General features: G+C 58.5%; 1 protein-coding gene across 2 annotated transcripts in view; it reads right to left on the minus strand.

Moving 5' to 3' along the window:
* The window catches only part of PDGFRB (platelet derived growth factor receptor beta), a 65,999-nt gene extending 64,266 nt beyond the window's left edge, over positions 1 to 1,733 (minus strand). For both annotated transcript variants that reach the window (XM_075009344.1, XM_075009341.1), the window contains exon 1: positions 1,564 to 1,733. The gene's annotated coding sequence lies outside the window, so the exon portion shown is untranslated. The remainder of the gene's footprint in view (positions 1 to 1,563) is intronic.
* Between the last annotated feature and the right edge of the window lie 4,267 nt (positions 1,734 to 6,000).

Genomic DNA, 6,000 nt, shown 5'->3' on the forward strand with positions numbered 1-6,000 from the left:
ATATCTCAGTCACCCTTCCTGGTCCTCTCTGGCTGAACATGCAGGTGGGCAGGGAGCTGGTGCTTCACAGCTCGCATGGGGAATTAAACTTGCCATTATCCCGGAAGGGTCCCATTCCATTGAGAGCTACTGAGACAAGCGGTGCTTTGCTGGGGAGTCAGACTAACTGACCTTGGTGGCTGCTGACCCGAGACCATGCGTCAAAGCCTAAGTTGGGCCTTGCGGTCCCGCTGCCAGCCCTGCTCCGGTGCAGGTGGAGTAGCAGCGTACTGCCCCTGGGGGCATGGCTTCCTGCCACCTGTGTAACCCATTCAGACCCTGCCTTTTCAGACTTCCAGCAAGCCTGTCGCTGGTGGTGGGTCTTTGGGTGACCTGAACACTGACCCCCAGGAAGACCTGGATTAAAGACCCCGGCTCAGATCCCAGCTAAACAGATGCCCTGCTGGAACGGATGCAAAATAAATACCCAGGAGGTGAAAGGTTCCCTATGTCCCTGTGCAGCTCTGCCACCCTGTCCCACTGCAGAAGCATTTCCCAGCACGGTGGTGGCCAAGTCCTGGAGAGGGCACTGCTCAGCCTCCAACCCTGCGACCCTCTGCAATTGCCCCCTCTGTGTTGGCTGCCACCCCCATCAAGAAGCCAGAGTGGGAGCCAGTAGATGGATGTGCCTTGGGGAAGGCTGACCTTGCTATATCCCCAGCCTGGCCGGGAGAGATCCCCAGCCCCAGGATCTGCTCTGTAGCTCATCCGACCTAAAGAGAGGGTTCTCCAGCATCCAGGCCCTGTCCTGCCCTAGACAGCAAAGGCCTCTGAGGGAGCAGGAGCAGAAGGATGCTAAGAGCAGGACACGGTAGGGGGCTGAGTGGGAATGAGAAGGACAGAGCAGCCATGCAGGTGCTCCCAGACCAGGGCAATTGGGGGAAGCCCCCTGGGCTCTGCCCGGCTTCAGACCCCTACAACAGCACCCCAGGAGGCTTGCCCAGTTCCCCCTAAGCTGAGAGCTTGGGCAGCGGCCCAGGAGAGACAGCCGCCGCCCAGCTGAGGAGCAGGGCGCCCCCCGCCGGCGGCGTGTCTCTGTGGGTGGTGCACACGCCACGGTGCACACAACACAATTTATTCCACGCCTGGACTGGAGACCTGAGCGGGAAGGCGCCTCCGCCCCCTTCGCTGAGCCGCCCGGCGCCGGGTGCTGCTGCTACAGCCGGGGGCACCAGCGGGCTCGCCCGGGCGGCTGCTTGGAGGGACGCCCCAGCGCTTCCAGCAGCCCGGAGAGCTGCTCCCCCCACAAGCCCCGCGCTCTGGGCGCCCCGCAGCCCCCGGCCGCATCTCCGGGGACCCGGCGCCGCGGCCATGTGCTGGCGGGGGTTCGCTCGCTCGCTCGCCGGCTGCGGGCAGCTGCCACCCGGCGGGGCCCCCTCGGCTCCTTCCCCGCCCGCCTCGACGTCCGCCGGAGCTCGGCGCCCGGCAAAGCGGCCGGGACCCCAGCCCCGCTGCCCGCCCCTCCCCGGCGGGGCTCGCCCCACGGGCTCGCCAGCCCCCAGGGGGCAGCGGAGCGCCACTCACCGTGCGCTGGGCGGGCTCGTCCCCTCTCCGCCGCCGGCCGCCAGGCTCCAGCCGCGGGCAGCACCTCTCCGGCCGCCGCCTCCGGGGCAGCGCCCCCTGGCAGCCGCAGGCGGGGCCCGGGGTGCCCTGGCTGTGCCGCTGGCGCCTCGCCCGCCGTGCGCCCGCCGCCCTGCCCGGCCCTGCCGCTCTGCGAAGACGCGGGGAAACACGACGGGGTGGGCAGAAGCCTCGGGGGGGGGCTGCGTCCAATCGGCACCGGGCTGCCGCCGGCCGCAGCTCTTCCCGCCCCGCCCCGCCCCTTCCCGCCCCGCCTCCCCAAAGTTGGGGTTCGGCGCGCGCCGCCGGGCCCCGAGTTTCCCTGCGAGCCGGGGGCGGGCGAGGGGCTGGCAGCGGAGCGCAGCAAAGGCCCAGCGCGGCCCCCCTGCCGCTGCCGCTGCCGCTGCCGCTCGGACTGAGGAAGCTCTGCCCGCCGGCTCCGTCTGCTTTCGGGTCCGGCCCTTCGCCCTCCTGGGCTCGCCCCCCACCCCCGCCTTTCCCATTGCCCCTTGCTCGGGACGGGGGGATGCTGAGCGAATCCACTGCCCAGGCCAGCAGCTGGTACCCGGGCTGTAGTACAGGGCTGGCGGGATGCCCTGGCCTGAACTGCCACAGCACCTCCTGCCCCGGGCCTGAGGGCTGGATTCAGCCGCTGACAGGAGGCCCCGTCTGTGAGGGCCACCACCCCATCGACATCCCTCCTACAGGCTGGGCCCGCCTGGGGCAGCTGGACCTCCACAGCCAGGCTGTGTTGTGTGCCAGGACGCTGCTCTGGTGGCTGCTTGTGCATTGGCAGTTCAGAGCCCCTGGGTGGCTCTGGACCAGTTCTCAGGGTGGGGGTGCTGAATTACAGCCACCCCCAGACCTGTTCGGGGCTGGCTGACAGTTGCCAGCTCTCCCAGACTGGAGCAACCGGATACCACTCACAGTAGTGGGGTGTGGTCCCTGTTGTCTGGGGGAGATGGCATCCCCAGCCCAGGGCCGACTGCTGAGCGCTGGGCTGAGGCGGAGAGCACAGTTCTGCACCCCGCTCGAGGACACGGGACAGCAACAGTTTCCAGGGCCAACAGCGTGGCCTCTGGGGCTGGCTGGCTGTGGAGCCCACAGGAGTGGGGCTAGTGGGTGACAGGATCCCAAGGGCCAGACGAGCCCAGTGAGCAGCAGGGATGCCAGTGAGGCTGGCAGGACCCTGTGGCAACTGTTTGGAGGCCAGGACCTGGAGCTGGCAAAACAGGTAGTTGGGTCGGCAATTGACCCAGCTCCCAGGCACAGGAAGGTGGGGTGCAAAATCTGAAATAGCCACCTCACTGCCTGCACCTCTTGTCTGTAGCCCCAGCACCTCTTGGCTTGCACCATCAGCCCCAGCTCCTCTGTCATTACAAATGAAGTCCAAGCTACAATCATGTAGTGTGGACACAGTTACACCTCTATGAAAGGTGCTGAGGCAGCCAGTAGAGTTCTAGTGTATACTACTTTCCCCAGTGGAACAGGCTTTACTGGAAATGTTTCACTGGTGTAACCTCATCGGTGTTGGAGCTTCTCTTGGCTTCTAGGTCTGTCTGCTGGTAAAACTTGCCATGGTAAATGAGATCTTGGGCACCTTTGTACTGGTATAATTTCATCTGTGCTAGGAGTTGTGTTGGTACAACATTCAGAGGCTGGTCTTTGGTAGAAAAACCTTGTCTTCACTTCACTCCGAGGAGAGATGCACCTTATTTGGAGATCCCTGCACAGATAAAAAATCGGTATCTGCCTCCTTAAAAATGATCCACAAATGCAGATATCTGTCCATATCCACAAGAATGATCCATGGATCTGCAGCCACCCATGGAAATAAAGCTGATATTTGCAGATTTGTGGGGCTTTGCTTATTCTGACAAAGGAGTTCTGGGGCCTGTATAGCCTGCAACAGCTCCCCAGGGCTGCGTCTACACGTGCACGCTACTTCGAAGTAGCGGCAGTAACTTCGAAATAGCGCCCATCACGTCTACACGTGTTGGGCGCTATTTCGAAGTTGAAATCGACGTTAGGCGGCGAGACGTCGAAGTCGCTAACCCCATGAGGGGATGGGAATAGCGCCCTACTTCGACGTTCAACATCGAAGTAGGGACGTGTAGACGATCCGCGTCCCGCAACATCGAAATAGCGGGGTCCTCCATGGCGGCCATCAGCTGGGGGGTTGAGAGATACTCTCTCTCCAGCCCTTGCGGGGCTCTGTGGTCACCGTGGGCAGCAGCCCTTAGCCGAGGGCTTCTGGCTGCTGCTGCTGCAGCTGGGGGTCCGTGCTGCATATACAGGGTCTGCAACTAGTTGTTGGCTCTGTGTATCTTGCACTGTTTAATGAAAGTGTGTCTGGGAGGGGCCCTTTAAGGGAGCGACTTGCTGTTGAGTCCGCCCCGTGACCCTGTCTGCAGCTGTGCCTGGCTCCCTTATTTCGATGTGTGCTACTTTGGCGTGTAGACGTTCCCTCGCTGTGCCTATTTCGATGTTGGGCTGAGCAACGTCGAAGTTGAACATCGACGTTGCCAGCCCTGGAGGACGTGTAGACGTTATTCATCGAAATAGCCTATTTCGAAGTTGGGTGCACGTGTAGACGTAGCCCAGGTGAAATAAACTGTATCGGCAGAAGGGCTCTTTTGCTGGCATAACTGTGCCTATATGGAGAGCTTATACAGATGTGTTGATAAGAAATATCATAACCCTAACAGACATGGTGCTGCTACTACAGGTTGAACCTCTCTAGTCTGGCACTCTCTCAGCCAGCAACATCTGTAATCTGGCATGTTTTTAGTTAGCCATATTTTTTGTAGCCAAGTTTCCCGTGGTTCCATAAAGTTTGTTTATAGCCACCAGTCCTGGCTCCCAGTGTTCTGTGCTGTTATTTAGCTGTAATCTATTCCTAAATGTGTTTTAAGAGCCCAAGGTCCTCTGTATTTATAATGTTGATCTGTATTGGAAATGAGATTAATCTGATGAAGTGGGTCTGTTCCACAAAAGCTCATCACCCAATAAATCATTTTGCTAGTCTTTAAAGTGCTTCATGTCTGCTGTTTTGTTTTGCTGGAGTACAGATTAACATGGTTACCTCTCTGTTACTATTCTAAGAGCCAGGTATGCAGTGGAAGTGGTGGTACTGCTGTCAGACAACATTGACCTTCCGTGGTCTGGCAAATTCTCTCATGCAGCACCAGTCAAGACCCAGGGACGCTGGACGAGAGAGGTTCTACCCATAGCAGTGTTGAGTTTAGACCAGGCCAAAGGAAAAACATGACTCCCAAAACCTGATAAAACCTGTAGTAGGGCCAGACCTAAGTGCAGAAGTGTTTACAAGAGCGAGTCATCATTTCCAACTTTGTTATGGAGGTGAGTTTACAACAGAGCTAGCTAATGATTCCTGACAGTTTAGAGGCTGGCCAAATTATCTCAGCAGTTCCTTGTCTTTCCATTGATGAAAATCTCAGTTCATACTGTTTATTCAGAGATCTCATCTGGCTGTTGAGTAGAGGGGCATTGAGGGTGTGAGCAGCCCCTGGGTGTTACCATACAATGGGGCTGCCTCTTGTATAGTATCTTGCATACAAGAGCTACTCTCATGTGATAGCTAGGTACAATAGCACCCAGAGGTGTAGGCAAGGGAGGAAAGATACGGGAGCAGCTGAGATCTGGAAAGCCGCTGAGGAGGGAGATGAGGGAAGAGGGACAAAGGGCGGCTCTCCAAGAAGGCAGGAGAAACAGAGGAGAAGGTTCGTGCATCAGCCTGCATAGAGACCTGCTGAGGAGGTGAGGGTGGCGTGAGCTGGTGGAAGAATGGTGTAGATTAGGGGAGTGAAACCACATGCTTCTCTCATGCCATTTTTGCAGCAACTCCATTTGAAAGGGAGCTTGATATATTCTAGCTGCTTGTTCCCTCTGAGTCCTGGCATGGAGGCACCAGGACATGGCTCTCCAGAGGGAAGTCACACACCCTGTGGGGTGATCTCCTCGTTTTATGGGGGACAGAGTTCCCATCCATACCTGAAGCTGTACATACTTGTGCTGAGGGAAAACAGGTTTGGCTGTTCTCCATGCTGCTAAACCTCCAGCACCTCCCCAAAGATGGAGAACCTGGAACACGGTGCTCTCTTGCCCCCTGGTGTCACCAGATGATGCTATGAGGGGAATGTCTGAGAGATCCCTTTCCAGCTGACCTGGCTCTTCGAGTTGGGCAGCCTCAAGAGCAGCCAGCTGGGCTGATGCTGTGGGTTCTGCTGGCAGCCATTTGCCCTAGAACAGACTGTGTGGAGAGACCCTGGTTTCCAGGTCAGGGTTTTGGCGCCATGGAGGTTTAGGCCTCAGCCTGCCCAAGGTTAGTTGTGCTGCTGGTGAGCTGGAGAGGAGCATGGGGTAGATTCAAGTCACAAA

Source organism: Carettochelys insculpta, chromosome 15 (assembly GCF_033958435.1).
Source record: "Carettochelys insculpta isolate YL-2023 chromosome 15, ASM3395843v1, whole genome shotgun sequence".
In the NCBI taxonomy this organism is placed as follows: Eukaryota; Metazoa; Chordata; order Testudines; family Carettochelyidae; genus Carettochelys; species Carettochelys insculpta.